Genomic DNA, 17,330 nt, shown 5'->3' with positions numbered 1-17,330 from the left:
GGCACCCGCCTACCGTGTTGGCCAGAAGGTGTGGCTGTCAGCCAAGGATCTCCCACTGCGGGTGGAATCGCGTAAACTGGCACCTCGATTCCTCGGCCCGTTCCCTATCCAGAGGGTCATCAGCCCAACCGCAGTCCGGCTCCAGTTGCCAACCTCCATGAGGGTGCACCCTACTTTCCATGTTTCGAAAGTCAAGCCGACGCATGAAAGCCCGCTGGTCCCCGTGCCGCTTCCTCCTCCTCCTCCTCGCCTCGTTGACGGTGGGCTGGTGTACACCGTTCGACGCCTGCTTCGGTCCAGACGGCGAGGTAGGGGCCTCCAGTATCTCGTCGACTGGGAGGGCTATGGACCTGAGGAGAGAACCTGGGTGCCAGCCAGTCGGATTGTGGACCGGACACTCATCGCCGACTTCCACCGTCTGCATCCTGATCAACCTGCAATCCGTAGGGGCCGCCCCAGAGGGGTCCCTAACCGTCCTGCCCGCCCGGCTTCCTGTCATGTGCCTGACCCTGACCCTGTCTCGGTACCTGTCCCGTCTTCTGTCCACGACCCTCCAGCTCCCTCCGAGGATGAGGATGTTCACTCGGATCGCTCGGAGGAATTCTAGCCCTCCACCGGCTCCCCTCCGCCCTCCCGACGTGGTGTCACTCTTGGGGACTTCTGGGGCCGTCCCTTAGGGGGGGGGTTCTGTCATGAGCTCTCTCTCTGCCTGGTAACACGTGCTGATTGAAGCCTGATGACCTCCACCTGTTCCTGCTCTGCTCTGCCTCACCCTCGTTACCTACCAGCTGCACTGCATTCACCACTCATCATGCCCTCTATATAAAGCCTTGCTTTTCAGTCCACACTTGTCAGATCGTCTGCAACCAGCACCAGTTACCTGCCTGTTTATTGAAAACGCCTCTGACTCTTTGCCTGTGATCCCGGACCCGCTCGACTACTTCTGTGTTCTCCAGCCCCGGACTTCCCGGATCATCCAGCTCCTGCCTTCGCTGTTCGGCTACTGGGGGAACACACACACGCAGACTCTTGGAACTCCTGTACCCCCCCCGGAACCCCTGAAACCCCCACCCTTAAATAAACTTTTGAACGTGACGCAATTGTGGTCCTCGTCCTGTTTGGTGTCTGACACTGCCCCGCCTATTTGTCAACCCAGGAACCGGTGATGGATTCTTCTAAGAAAATGTAGGGGTGTTCTATTCTATTTCAAGAAAAGATTATTCTATTCTGCGAAAAGGAATATCAAGGTTCTTCCCTGAAACCCACAGACACGTCTGAACATTCTTTACAGGTTTGTTTATCTGGCTTAGGCCAGGAACACCGAGGAAATGCAACACACTCCCACTTATATCCGAGTGCATACCGTGAGTGAAAACAATTGCAAATTCTGCACCAGCGCACCCCAGAGCTAACGCCCCCACGTTACAATGATCAAGGCCAAGATAATGGATACATACATCCATCGTATCAGTTAATATCAAATCTCCATCTTCCTATAAAGCCAATGAACTGCAATCCCACTACATTCATATGTATTACTGTACAGTATATTTGTTACATCATACATACCCCAGTGCATTTAGCAAAAAGTGTATGACCTCTGCTCACGTAACAACATAACAACAAAAAAACATGTTGCTTATTTTTTTAATTATTATTACATTGTGTGATCAATATGCCAGAATAAATGCACAGGGGTGCAAATAGCATACACTGATATTTGTACCAGACGGGGTAGGCTATTAATAGAACACATTGCTGTGTGCACCGGGGTACGAATAGCATACATTGATATTTGTACCAGACGGGGTACTAATAGGACACATTGTGTGCACCGGGGCAGGCGCGCCTGCAGGTGTACGTCCGTACGCACTGTGCGTACCATCAGGCTACTCAACAGCGAGAGAAAATTTCCCTTGTGTGTGTATTCGCACCAAATACAAGGATACAAGGAAGTTTATTGTCACATGCATATAGTTACTGGAAGTAAGAAATGCAGTGAAATTATGTCTGGTGTCAGCCTATTTGTGCATTAATGGGGGGGGGGGAAGTGCAGTAGAAGAGGGGTTTAGTAGATTAAGTGGCAAGGGCTGCATAAAAAAGGTGGGGGAGGATTGGGATTGGGTGGGGGGCACCAACAAGGAGCACCCAAGAGCAACAGGGGCAAGGAAAAATTCCCTTACCAAGGAAGAAACCTTGGGCAGATCCACGGCTCAAGGGGCTAACCCAGCTGCCAGGGGTCTTGGTGTGTGTGTTGGGGGGATGACAGGGGAGATGGGATAGTGTGCTGTGTATGTGGGGAGAGGGCAGTGTGCAATATGTGTGTTGGAGAAGCTTCCTCATGAGACAATGTGCTGTGTATTGGGGGGGGGGGGGGGGGCAGTGTGCTGTAAGTATGTTGGGGATGTGTGTTGGAGAAGCTTCCTGATGAAATAATGTGCTGTGTATGTAGGGAGGGGGGGGGGGGGGGGGGGGCAGGGACTTACTATTGCAAGCAGAGTACTGTATGTAATGTATGTGAGTGATGACAGTGAAGATGTGTGTGTGGGCGGGAGGGGAGTGGAGCAGTCACTGTGTGTGTGTGGGTAGGTGGGGGCAGTGTGCTGTAAGTATGTAGAGGATGTGTGTTGGAGAAGATCCTGAAGACAATGTGCTGTGTATGTGGGGGGGGGGGGGGGGCAGTGTGCAGCAAGTATGTAGAGGAGGCTTACTGTAGCAAGCAGTGTGCTGTATGTATGTGAAGTGATGACAGTGATGATGTAAGTGTGTGTGTTGGGGATGGGGGGGGGGGGGCAGAAAGGCTAGGCAATCAAGGACATGGGTAGATGGAGGAGAAATCAAAAATAATAAATAAAAAGTGTGCAAAAGTTGGAGAAAGTCAGATATGTGTGTGTGTGTGTGTGTGTGTTTTGACGTGTGATGAAATAAGAAAATAAATAAAAGGTCTGTAGCATAGGGAGAGGGATGTAAAAGTGCTAAAAGTCTTGTAGGTGTGTGTGTGTGTGTGGGGGGGTCATGAGTGCTGAGGAGTGAATGAGTGCAAAGTCAGTATAGTGTGAGTTCAGAGTTGGGAAATGTTTGAGAGTGCTGAGGAGTGAATGTGTGCAAAGTCAGTATAGTGTGAGTTCAGAGTTCGGATGGCCTGGGGATAAAAACTTCTCCTGAGTCTCTCAGTTCTGGCTTTGTGACTGAAATTGGCCTACCATACCTTCCCAATGCACAGTATCCCATTAGCTGCATACCATCAGGCTATTTACCATTTTCTATTACGTAAAGTTAGTGAACACGTTATCAAAATTAACGTGCACACATTTTGTTTGAGCAGGAGAGAGAATACGCACGCATGCACGCAATATACTTGTTGTTTTCTTTTACTCGGCTATCTATATATGGTTATCAGCACAATGTTGAGCTAATTCACTAACTCAATACTCATCATGGATATCACAAGTTTTAAACAACGAAAACAGAAAGGATGGAGGCAGCAAAGCTAGGAGTTATTCCAGATGGACAAGAACAAGGTAGGCAATTGGTGTGCTTGTCAGAACGTTAGACTGCACTAAAGCCAGACGTCACGTTACGCTAGAACAAAACTAAAGGTAACTTTAGCCTGTATAGGGCTGTATCAAGTTGTCCAAATGAATATAGGTCATTGTAGACGTTGTCGTTGTATTATTGCATGTGGATGTTATGTATGTAGGCTACTTTTTTGCTGACTGACCTAAAACGGACAAATATTGTTCACGAGTGAATTATTTTTTTGGGTGTGCGTACCATAGCATTAATTCCTGCAGGCGCCCCTGCACCGGGGTACGAATATAATTCACTTCTTATTGCACCAGGGTATGAATAACATACACTGCTAATTGTACCAGCACTAAAAAAAAAAAGAAATCTCACTATTGTTCATCTTAATAAATCCTCTTTCGTAGGATTTACAGAGGTTATAAGGTTCAAATAAGGTTAGGTTATAAGATGAAATTGAGTTAGTTGTGTTATTTCAAATCAATAATGCATTTTTGCAGATTAACTTAACATGTTTGCATTGGATCTACACAACTTCAGATTTGTTTTATTTTTTATTGCTATCATAGGCTACTTGGCTCTCATCCGGCTTATATATCAGTTAAAATGGCAGTTTCTTGCATGGAAACTTGATCATTTTAAGCACACACATGTCAACCACTTTGGGAGCTAGAGGCTGCATACTCTAAAATGTTTGAATGATTTGTTAATCACAAACAAGTAACTAATTAAAGGTTTTCTTCCTAGTTCAATTCTATTAAAATGCTCAATTGATTCTGTGATCTAATATTATTATAGTTTTACACATTTTAGTGTAAATTTGTTGAGTTTGATATACTTTCTCTTTCTCCCCACAGGCCTTTATGTGACAGTGCAAAGAGCGCAAGACTGGAGTGTCATCAAGGTCTCATTTATTGAAGAATTATAGGTTAGCTCATGGTCACTTTGGTCACAGACACCCATACTATATGCTAATTGTAATTCTTTCTGTATTTCCAAATGCTGGGTTGTATTGTTGTTCTTTCTATCTCCTCTCCCCTCATAACGTTGTCAGAATGTCAGAACTCGACAACATCAGCTCCAGGCTGTCTGCTGTGTGTGCGTTGGAAGGGAGGAGATCATGGCTGCCATTGACCAGGTTAGTGAGAAGTTGTTTTGTGCCTCCCACTTTGAAAACCTGTGATCCAATATTAGGCCATGAGCTACCTTACCATGCTGCTAACTTTTTTTGAAAGGTCTTACCTTGCTGACATGACATGAATTTGAAAGTTAACATTGCCATATTTGGGGTGCCCCATGAATAGATTTACATTGAAGATCAGTGCGTTCGAAAAATCTCTCAATACATTGGAAATGCATTACCGTAATTTCCCAACTATTAGCAGCGGCTTATACATTGATTTTGCAAAATTCTTCAGCTATGAAGTTAATGCACGGGGGCAGTTAATATGGTATTAATATGGTTTTGTTTCTTTTAACTTGAATAAAACACTGTCCTGCAGCTTATACACGAGGCGGCTAATACACAGGAAAGTACTGTCTGAACATGTACTGTCTGTGACGTAGGGGGAGGTGGGACATCTGTCTTTGCATGTTTAATAAGCAGGACATAAGAAAAGGTATGGTTTTAGTGGTGTAATTATCTTTCCCTAAATAAGAAAGACCAATAGGCTTTTCACCTGATTCACCAGGCAAATCAATTAGAAAGACTATTTATACTAATTTCGGCTGTAATATTGAGGGAAAGCCTACCATTTTCTGAAAGTTTATGTCTGCTATTATTAAACATTGCATTGCCACATGTCCCACCTCCCTCTTGAACCGGATATGTTCTTATAATGCATTTCCAATGTATTAAGAGTTTTTTGAAACACATTGATTTTAAAGGTAAATTTATCCATGGACCAGTAACAGGCATTGCATCCCAAAATCCCAATCCCCAAATCTCAAAGTTAACATTGGAGGCAAGGTAAACACAAGATGCTTAATTTGTAAATGTAAGTAAGTGTTCAATCATATTTCCCTATTTTGCAGAATCATACCATTGGCTTGTTGAGAGCTTGCAACCTGAAAGCACTTGTGTACTTAAATGAAGGCTCTGAGAAATACCTGGTAAGTGTAAATGAATATAAAAAAAACAGTAAAGCATTACAGCAGCGAGAGTAGTACGTCTAGTGGCAAGATGGGTATAAATGAATATGGCTTCTTATGTTATTTTAGTACCCATGGACATTTCCTTGTTCATGTTTCGGTGCTTGTAATGTTTTGTTAAGTCTGTCTATATGCATGTTAAAGCAGAATGCATGTTACAGCAGAACAAGTCACCATTGGCCTGTTTGTCACTGACCACGCATAAACCCTTAACAGACAAAGCTTCCTAGTCTGTGTTGGTAAAATCTCACCCAAAGTTTTCATCTTTGGTTAACTAGCTTTTGAGTTAACAGAAATCATAGACATTAGAGGGATTTTGGAGAGCAGAGAGTCTAAAGCAATGGTTCGGAGTGAATTTCACCCTAGGGTCATTTGCACGATGACCACGAGCCAAACACACCCCCAGAAGCTTTTTTCCCTTGGTCGAACATTGGTCAAGTTTGCGCTATCAGTGTATGTTTCAGCCCAATGGCTTAGCGTTAGCACTTTTGGAACCAGAAGTGCATCTCGTAAATGTACTACTGTAGAAGTTTGGTAATATTCGGACATTATTAGTGGGGTAATTTACAAGATACACTTTTGGTTTTTGGAAAGCCATTGGGCTGATACATAGACTGACAGCGCAAACTCGACCAAAGGAAAAAAGCTACTTGGGGGGGGGGGGGGGTTTGGCGCTCGCGATCATCATGCAAATGACCCAAGCAAGGGTGAAATTCACTCAGAACCATTGCTTTAATTTAAAGGAGATGGGAGATGTGAGGTTAATCCACTGAATTCAAACATATCTAAAAACATATACTTTTGTTTGAAAAGTCACCAATTAAATGGGGTTTTTTTTGGTCTGTGGTAAAGGACGCGGACTGATGCCCAGAGCCAGATGGAGAAAACCACCATCGGGATCTTTGTAATCAAACATGAGGGTGCCAATGCCTCCACTTGAAGATGTAGACATAGTTTAATCACTAACGATGTAACAAAACTAAACATGCCGTGTTTAGCAGAGATATTTTTCTGTTCATTGCATTTCTATTTTACTAAAAAATGTCCCTGATGGATTGATGAGAATGGAGACAAAGGTTGCTGCTAAATAAATGCAGATTTGTTTTGAAGACCGTGTCTGTTTGCTATTTCAACACATTTGTTCAATAGACATTTTATTTTATTTAGAAATGTTATGCAGAACAAATTCAACTTGTTTACTTTGGATTTACTTAAGAACTTTGTGTTTAGGATGAGTTTACTTAAGAAAGTTTTGTCAAGTGTGGTTCCACGTAACTGTATCACTTAAACGTCAGTCACTTAATGTGGATCTGTGCTAGATATCTTTTTAACTTAAATTAATTGAACATAACAATGTGACTTTGATTGAACAGGACAGTATTATGTTGAGTCAATGTAAGAATGCTGAATTAATTGAACATAACAACATTAAGTTGGTTGAACACAGCCATATTAAGTTGGTTCAATGTAAGAATACTAAATAAAAATATAGCCGCAAGCGGCAATGGCGGGCCTGAGCACCTGCGGACCGCAACCCGTGACATTTCAGAATCCAACAAAGCACCGATGTGCTGCATTTGAAAAAATGTACATATTTGATTTGTGTGCTATTTGTTTTTGCATGTTATTTTCTGGCACATTTACTTGCTTGGCCAGGTGGGGGCGCAATGCAAGGCAGGCCCATTGTGTGTCATCATAATCATAATATAAATTAACCTGAGAAATTTCAGATTTTTCAATTTAAGCAAAGAACATTTCTAATACACTTTTTGACCAGATGGTGGCGCTATATTAGGCATTTGAATTACACATGTATAAGACGTCACTCGTCAGGACCAATGAGGGAACTGGGAGTGGTCGAAGGAAATCGTGAAGCTGTTTGCACGCTGTTGGAAATAGCAACTGATTATAGAACCCCTGTTAACCTAATGATTCTGACCCCGCTAGATATGGAGAAGTTTCGGTCAAAGTAATATTACTATCCATAGTAGGCCGATGTGGGCCTACCCACAATGCTGTTACAAGAATGCCTTCTAGCTATTTAATTAGACGCATCTTCCCCAAGAATACTGTGCGAGGCCCTCCTCGGCCGATTCATTCGGGAGGCGCCTTCACTTGAGTAATGATCCTAGTGTGAAAGTCGGTCAGAGGCTATAGTGCTGGCCTGGACCACTATGCTCATCTGGACAGAACACCTTACCGAAGCTACAGAGGGTTCAGGGTGTGCTAAGGTTAGCTGTCTAATTCCAGACTACTAATAAAATCAGTGACCCACCACAGTACAATACGATGGCCAGTTCTCCTGGTAGCATGCCTACACTTTCACTGATTTAGCCCCCACAGCCCTGGAGACTTATCCTAGCCGTTCCTCCTGACCCATCTTAAACTTGAGGAATATCTAAAGAAACTCTAGAAAACTATGCGGGTCAAAGCATAACAATTTATTTGTCAGGTACAAGCTATTCATCCAATACATTATAGAAGGTACATCTAAATGAATAATGTGAAAGTTACGAAAACAGGTTAAAGGAACATTTAGGAAACCATATGAAGCAATCAGAGAATGAACATACCAGCTCAGAGGATGATGGCTACACACCAGAGTGGTGCGGGAGATTCTGACTACAGAATGGCTCCTATAATGCTCTGTAAACTTCACTTAAATAGGCTACCTAGTTTGTAGTTGGTTAAATTGATATGGATCACATGGTTGGAGGTCAGCTGATTTTGGGTCACATGAGAAGTACTTTGATGAGACTTGAGACCATTGTTGTAGTGAGAGTGCATTAATCAAGACATGACAATGTACACATTAATTACATTTCCTGCTTCCTAGTTAGTTTCTCCTGTGAAAAAGGCAAACGTTTAATCAAAAGTTGTTGTAGCAGCAATATGTGACAATAGGCCCACCATGAGGTCATACCATCATGTGGTAGGGTAATTAATCAACAGTTCACATGATCAGGAGTTTGATCAGTATAGAAACATAGGACTCCTTACACATGTGAATATCATCACAATAATGATATCCAATATTTTGCAAAGTTTCAGATAAACCAATATAGGCATTACCAATTTCTGCCACATGTTCCTGCTTGGCCAGGCGGTGGCGCTATGCCAGGCAGGCTCATTGGGTGTCTGGATATCATCATAATCATAATATCTATTAACCTGAGAAGTTTCAGACCATTCATTCAAAGCATAGAACATTTCTGGCACATTTCCTGCTTGGCCAGATGGTGGCGCAATGCTAGGCCTGTGAATTACGAATGTGAATATCATCACAATAATGATATCCGATATTTTATAAAGTTTCAGATCAATCACTTAAGGCATTGTCCATTTCTGGCACATTTCCTGCTTGGCCAGGTGGTGGCGCTATGTCAGGCAGGCCCATTGGGTGTCTGGATATTATCATTAAGTACATATAGTAGTGAGTTAGTGAGTTCCATCCTCTTTTAGATTCCTGTATTGTCTTACAGACACCAGAGCCGTAGCGTTAGCTATACAGATGTACTAAATACATTGTAATTTTCAATGAGCCTAACAGCATGATACAAGAACTAGGTTCAACTGGTAGCTATCTCATGTGTTTCAAAAGTCTGTTATACAGGGTTCCCGCGGGGTCTTAAAAAGTCTTAAAAAGCCTAAAATTCAGAACTTTAAATTTAAGGCCTTAAAACGTCTTAAAAACGGCCAGATTTTCATTCCGAGGTCTTAAAATTCATTTATTCAGGTCTAAAAAATATTTGACCATTGTTCATTTCCAGAAACGCTGGCCGCAGAAAGTTATTACAAAGTAGCAAAAAAGTATTGAGTCGTAGCTTCAGTGCTCGGGCCCTAATAATAATAATCCTTACAAAAACAATAGGGCCTTGCACCCTTCGGTGCTCGGGCCCTAAATAAAGGAATTCAATTACTTACCATCTACTTTATTCACTCTTGTTCAGTTAATGTTATTTATTTGAGTCAATTGTAAAGAATATAGTATTTTTAGAGTTATTTAATACAGTTTTGTAGAACCCCTTGACAAAACATTTTTAATTAAATCCAACAAGATTTTTTTTTGAGTGAGGGGTGCAAATAGCCTTACCCAATAAAATAACATTAAGTAGGTTAACCATAGGTTCATAATGCATGAAAAAAATGGTGTTTTGACCGCAAGTGCTAACATTATGGGATTCCATTCCCCAGATTTCGCTCATAGCCTAGCCATAGAAAGAAAGAGCCGTAAAAATGAACAAAATCTCCGTGGACCGACATTAGTGTGCTTTTTTTTTTCTAAACTTGATCATCAGACTCTGCCCCGCCTATTTGTCAACCCAGGAACCGGTGATGGATTCTTCTAAGAAAATGTAGGGGTGTTCTATTCTATTTCAAGAAAAGATTCTTCTATATTCTGCGAAAAGGAATATCAAGGTGTTGTTCTTCCCTGAAACCCACAGACACGTCAACATTCTTTACAGGTTTGTTTATCTGGTTTGTGAGTGAAAACAATTCCCAAATTCTGCACCAGCGCACCCCAGAGCTAACGCCCCCACGTTACAATGATCAAGGCCAAGATAATGGATACATACATCCATCGTATCAGATGCAATATCAAATCTCCATCTTCCTGTAAAGCCAATGAACTGCAATCCCACTACATTCATATGTATTACTGTATTACAGTATATTTGTTACATCATACCCCAGTGCATTTAGCAAAAAGTGACCTCTGCTCACGTAACAGGGTGTTTCTTCAACTCCGGGCACTTTTGGCTTTTCAACTTTTAGAAAATTAATTATCTCCAAACACACATTCAAAATCATTGATACACTCATTAATATGTCTTGAAACAAAGTATGATACTGGGCACAATTGCATGACATGGAATATTGTTATTTTTTATCAGTTTTCTAAATCGTAAGGGAAAAATGTAATTTCCACCACACCTCAAATTATGTCCTTTATTTGCAGATTATACAATATAATTCATTATGTTACATTATATATCAGTTACCATGTCTATGACTACCTAATCATACCACATAACAAATCCTAAGACTTTGTGAACTAAATGTATAGTATAGTAAGTTACTCGGTACAATTAATTATGTTTTTCATAATCAAAAATACTCTTTATTTAAAGTATACATAAATTATTAAAGTCACTCATGTTTTTCTATTAATAATGAAGTATGGATTATAGTTTCTGAAAATAGTATTTATGTCACCTGGAATTATGTTTTTTTTCCTTAAAACATATGTCGTGATGGTCATTTTGTGGTGGAAATGACTGTGGGGACTGTGGTGGAAATGACATTGCATCACTGTCTTGCTGACTTTGTGGTGGAAATGACCTCAATTTGTGGTGGAAATGACTGTGATGGAAATGACATTCTCATAGTTTTCAGCCATATATAATCACATTCCATTGCCATACCCAGATACTTTTGGAGATAGGGCACAATGTATCCAAAATACACACAACTATGCTTTTTTCCCACTTATTTTGCATATTCTGACAAAGTTATAGCTGTGGTGGAAATGACGTTGAATAAAAATACTCTATTCTGTCTTAACCATTTATTGTTACATTTTCTATTTTTTATGTTAATACCATTCAGTAAAATATCTGTCTGTAGAGTTGATTGCTCATGAGTTCTAGAACCCAGCAATCTCAAAAAACCATCAGGCAGTGCAGCAAAAAGTCAGGTAACTAGACTAGTAGACTGATGTGAGTTGGACTGAAAGAAATTACAGAAAAGAAATAATTGGTCCAGCAATGCAGTTGAATAACTAGTATTTAGATAAACTATTTACTTGGTAGAACTACAGCCTTGGATTTGCTTGAGGATGAAAGTTAAGACAGTGAATGCTATTTTGCTAATTAATATATGAACTGAAGCATGATTGTTCTAATCATGATATCTATTAACCTGAGAAATTTCAGACCATTCATTCAATGCACTGTGATTTATGACACATTTCCTGTTTTTGTGGTGAGATATTAAAATCATATCAAATATATAACTTATCAAAAATCCCTTCACAATTTAACATCAGCGACATCTTGGCATAATATTTGCCAAATTTCAAATGAATCTGACAAACCGTCTAGGAGGAGTATGTTCAAATTGATCATATAACATCAGTATAATTGTCATTCTTTCTGTTGCCAGTTGGTGGCGCTATGCCAAACATGCATTATGGGCCTGTGAATATTATCATTGACATGGTCTTCAATGACCTGTGAAATTTAAAAAATGTCAAGCCATGCATGGTGAATTATGACACATTTATTGTTTATGTGGAAGGGTATTAAAATTAATAATTTCGCCATTTCGTCAAATTACAACATATCAAAAAAAAGCTTCACAATTTATAATCAGGAACATCTCGGCGTCATGTATACCAACTTTGACATGAATCGGATCAACCGTCTAGGAGGAGTACGTTAAAATTGATCATGTCCACAACGCACAAAATCTCAATTATCTCACTTCCTGTGGGCGTGGCTAATGGCATGTTAATACAAAAGTTGTTTGTTTTTGGGAGTTACATACACCCACCAAATTTGGTGTGTGTATCTAAAACTATATGCCAACCACAAGTCACAGTGATGTAAGGGGGCGCTATGGAGTTCCTGGGCAACGCCCGGTGCCAAGGCTTTTCCCCTGTGTATTCATGGCACATTTCCTGATTGGTCAGATGGTGGCGCTATGCTAGGCATATGAATTACACATGTGAATATCATCACAATAATGATATCCAATATTTTGTAAAGTTTCAGATCAATGATGAAGACTTAACATGGACTGTTAACACTCAATATGTTCTGAAGAAGTCCAGACAACGACTCTACTTCCTTCGTCAGCTAAGGAAATTCAAAGTTTCTACATCCATCATGAAGGCCTTCTACACTTCAGCGGTTGAGAGTGTTCTAACTGGTAGCATCATCACCTGGTATGGGAACTCCACAGTTAGAGATTGTAGTACTCTGCAGAGAGTAGTGCGCTCAGCTGAACGTACTATAAGAACTCAACTCCCTGCTCTACAAGATATCTATTCCAGAAGAGTACTCCTAAGAGCCCAAAAGATTCTGAAGGACTCTTCTCATCCTAACAATGGATTATTCCTACCGCTGAAATCAAGAAGACGCCTATGTAGTCACAAAGCCAGAACTGAGAGACTCAGGAGAAGTTTTTATCCCCAGGCCATCCGAACTCTGAACTCACACTATACTGAACTGAACACACACACACACACACACACACACACACACATACAAACACACACACATATCTGACTTTATTAAGGCAAACTTTATGACACATTTCCTGTTTATGTGGTGAGATATTAAAACCATAATATATTTCACCATATCAAAAATTTCTTCACAATTTAACATCAGCAACATCTTGGCATAATGTTCGGCAAATTTCACATGAATCTGACAAACCGTCTAAGAGCAGTATGTTAAAATTGATCATCGGACATCAGTGTAATTGCCATTCTTTCTGTTGCCAGTTGGTGGCGTTATGCCAAACATGCATTATGGGCAGGGGCGCCTTAATACCACCTGAGGCCCCTGGGCTACATGTCTTTAAGCCCCCCCCCCATACCGCAAATATTAATTAGCCTATGATTAAATACCCGGCCAGTGATCTGACCCGCCTATTTACATAACGTGCGCTTTTGGTTAATAAAGCCTAACAGTAGCCTATCATTATTGAGCCTATGTAAAACATTTATATAAACATGAACAGAAAGCCAATTCACAATTCATCGCACCGTCGGTGCTCGGGCCCTAAAAATAATCCTTACAAAAACAAGAGGTTAAAATGCTGTTAAATATTTATTCAGCTTGTCCCCTTCTGTCAGACAGAGCAAAACCGTAATAAAAGTCATTAAAAGAGAACAACACTTTTCTGGTCTTTTCACCATTAACGCCCTGGAAGGCAGGGGATATCACTTCCTGAAAATGATGTAACTTTTGGCACAGTTTATTTTCTCCCAGGGGGGTTTTATCCAAAAGTAACAGGGTTGACGACAACATGGGGACATATGTAAATTGTTGATTTTTTCATGATTTTAAAAACATTCCAAATAAAAAAAATTAATGATCCATGAACAAACACTTGAGGCTTTTTGTACATTTGTACATTGTACTTTGTTTAATCCTAAATAGCCAGTGATACTAGACAAGTCATTAGGGGTTTGCACGGACGTCACGTTCTGGTAACCATGGTAACCCAGCACGCGCGGCCATATTGGCGATACTCTGTGAATGAAGTACAAGTATTATGCACTTTGGATATCTTACGTGATTGTAGCCGTGTCTGGTCTAAACAACAGAAAAGCTCCTCGCAGATCCATATGAGTTGGGTGAGGGAGACGAAGTACCAAGTTCAACCACAAGCGTCCCCCCTTCCTCTGATAACTTCTGGCATTATTCTCCTTTCTCCCTGGTTTTTTAATAACTTTTGGAAGTCGATACCTACACCAATGTTTTTCTCAGTCTGACCTATTGGTACAACCTAAAACACGGCAATAACTAACCATTTTCCTTGACGATGTTAGGGATTTACTTCAGTGCCTAATGCTTTCTAATGAGGCGAGTATCTCCAATATGGCAACGTCCAAATCTGATGACACGCCGTGCAAACCCCTGAGGGACAAGCATTTTTTACAGCTTTTGCAATATTCCTAATATGAAAAGTGCTTAAAATCCTTTTTTTTTTAAAATCCTGTTGTCCTGGTCATGTAAAGCTCATCAAAATCTGTATTTTAAGGTCGTTCTGTATTTTGTACTGAGGGGTTGTTTGTGATCATGTAATGATTTTGAACACATATACTTCCATTAACCTAACTTTTTTTAAATGTACACCTCACAATTCATGCCACACTGACCAGAGACCTGCACTCCTTTGGATGAAGAAGGCTACATATAGGCTACTTTATTATACATTTGTGAACCATTTCTTGTGTTGGAAAAACAGGAGACCTGAAGAGCTCTTGGTAAGTTGTACATTGATTTAATAGTAATATGTTTTTGTTTAGATGAGCCAAATAATAAGAATCAGCTTTCATCTAGGCCTGTATTTTGTGATGTCATTTTTAGATGCTTTTGGTTTGCCTCATCCATTATGTCAGCAAAGAACAGGAGTGGGCAGGAAACAGGAATGCGCTGTTGAAAACATGGCCAACCAACTGGAGCATCCATAAGGCTCTTGTGAAGGAAGTTCACAAGCCTTTGTGCTTCAGGTCTGTATGTGTTGACAAATATGTCTTGCTCTTGGTGATTGTTAAATGCTAATATATTACCAATGACAATCACACAATGTCTTGTTTTCCCAAAATAACTACCAGGGAGGTGTTACCAAGACAGCTGCAGAGTGGCAAGACTGGGCTTTAGTAATATCGTCAGACAGTAAAGGATAAATAGTTTAATGATTTTTTTCTTTTCTTTTGAAATGACATTCTGTGTCCATGCATCTCAAATTGAAGGATGGATGGAAATAACTCTTTGATCAACCACCAAATAGAGCTGAGGTGGCTATCTGTAAGTATATTTGAGTGGACAAACAGAACTTCTCTGACAGATGACATGTTGAAATCTTGCTTTAGACCTCATAATGATCTTGTAATATTCTTTTATACCTAAATGCAGTTTGGAGACACCCCCGGCTGGTAGTGCTGCTGAAACTGGTGGAGGCAACAATGAAGCGGCAACAGAAAGAGTAGGCAGGTGGCAAAGGTTGCTGCTATTGAAAAATACTTTGAGAGTGAGTGTGTGCATGTATGTAGCTGGGTATGGTACATGGTACAAAAATACAGAATTTAAAGCACTAGCACAACACTTAACTCACAACCCACAACTACTGACAATGGAATTACTCTTTTAGAATGAGTGAGGGAGAGAGACAGAATATTTCTGTAAATGTTTAATGTTAATTTATAATAATTTATTTCTTTGAATCATTATACAGTTTTAAAATGTTTAATTGTTTGTGTTTTTTTTTAAATGAAATGTTGATTTAACTGGTTTAATTTCTAAAGTGTATATATGTAAAAGCTTGTATAAGTTTTAAATGTTTGTTTTATTTGCAAGGTTGTGTTTGTTAAACTTGTTAATAAAAGTAGCTTGTGCTTTTAATTACTAGTTCTGGATTTGTGTTGTACTTGTGATCAAGTACTTTTGGTAGTTAATGGGCCACATGTGGCCCGGGGACCCAGCCGACATTCAGCCAACACTCAGTCAGATCAGTTTTATATTGTGTGGGCCAGTACAGGCCCAGAGGCCCAGCCGACACTCAGCCATAACTCAGTCAGATCAGTTTTATAGTGGGGGCCAGTACAGGCCCAGAGGCCCAGCCGACACTCAGCCAACACTCAGTTATATAGTGTGTGGGCCAGACCTGGGCCAACAGAATGCATGACAGTCATTTCACAGTGTGTGGGCCACACCTGGGCCAACAGAAACAATAAGAGTCATTTTACAGTGTGTGGGCCAGACCTGGGCCAACAGAAACAATGAGAGTCATTTTACAGTGTGTGGGCCACATCTGGGCCAGAGGAAATTCTTTGTGTCAGTTATCAGTGACTGGGCCATTGTTGGACCGGAGGCCCAGCCAGAACTGGGCCAACACTCCCACAACCCTGAGGCAAGGTAATGGGCCAGAGGTGGGCCGGTCAAATTTTGCTATCTGGGGACGCTTGTCAAAAAAGTCCAGGGAAGCTTTGGACGCTTTGGCCGCTCTGACGTGACAGCATTTTACGTTTGATCATGTTCTATCTTAATACTTCCGTCTATTCGATTGGTTGCTGGTCGTTGGTAGCTGAACCGGATCATAGCTCATTACCATAAAGTTGACTGACTTTCAACTTTCTGCTTGACGCTCAAGTCGCTCAAAACGCCCAAAACGCGACGCCGACGGATTTGACGCTTCTGGCAGCTGAGAGAAGCTGGCTTCCATTGAAAATGAATGACTTCCTGACTCTTTTGAAGCTCAAGTCGGCGGCGGTGTGTACGTACACTACTGGGAAACAGTGACGGATACATAATCTGTGCTAGGGGGTAGTGGATTAGTTAGTTTCAAGACATTAGGGACTGGACTAAGGGTTCTTTGGATTGAAATGCTTTAAAGCCATAGGTGATTTCTGGGCCATAACTTTAGACGAATTTAGAATTTTAGTGATCTCTTTTGGAAATTAAATAGCATATTACTTTAGGATATTAATTGCCTAATTCTGCCCTAGTCATTTGTGGCCACCCTTTTTTTTGGACGTAACAGATATATAGCATGCATTCAGCCTGCAGGCAGTTCTACAGGGCTTTATCCCATCTAGTGTGGTCTTGCTTACTGGGTGGACACCATATTTCACTTCCATAAGGTCAAATAGGATGATTTTAATTGGAACATCTACAGTATTTGCTGAAAATGTTGTTTTATTGCACAAAGTAGTATTTGTGCCTTTTCTTTTTGTGCATTTGCTGCAAGACCAAAGTTTTCTGAGGTGTTTATTGTTAAATCAAGGTAGGCCTAGTGTTAACATTCTATAGGGCGGTGTTACATGAAAAGATGTCTGGTTCCTTGAAAGGTTGGGTTGTTTTTGGAAGATCAACTTTTGATTTATTCAAATTTACTGTCTAAGCCCAGTTCTGACA

The 17,330-nt window shown here is 40.8% G+C and overlaps 2 long non-coding RNA genes across 2 annotated transcripts; both read left to right on the top strand.

Moving 5' to 3' along the window:
* The first annotated feature begins 4,591 nt into the window (after positions 1-4,591).
* Positions 4,592-6,785, top strand: LOC121680397. The gene is made up of 3 exons (XR_006021680.1): positions 4,592-4,663; positions 5,560-5,637; positions 6,529-6,785. It is a non-coding gene; the product is annotated as an uncharacterized LOC121680397 (long non-coding RNA).
* A 7,816-nt stretch (positions 6,786-14,601) lies between these two features.
* On the top strand, positions 14,602-15,562 carry LOC121680401. The gene is made up of 4 exons (XR_006021683.1): positions 14,602-14,680; positions 14,784-14,926; positions 15,170-15,224; positions 15,333-15,562. It is a non-coding gene; the product is annotated as an uncharacterized LOC121680401 (long non-coding RNA).
* The last annotated feature ends 1,768 nt before the right edge of the window (positions 15,563-17,330 follow it).

Source organism: Alosa sapidissima, chromosome 13, assembly GCF_018492685.1.
Source record: "Alosa sapidissima isolate fAloSap1 chromosome 13, fAloSap1.pri, whole genome shotgun sequence".
NCBI lineage: Eukaryota > Metazoa > Chordata > Actinopteri > Clupeiformes > Clupeidae > Alosa > Alosa sapidissima.
This window is presented reverse-complemented; position numbering and strand designations above follow the sequence as displayed.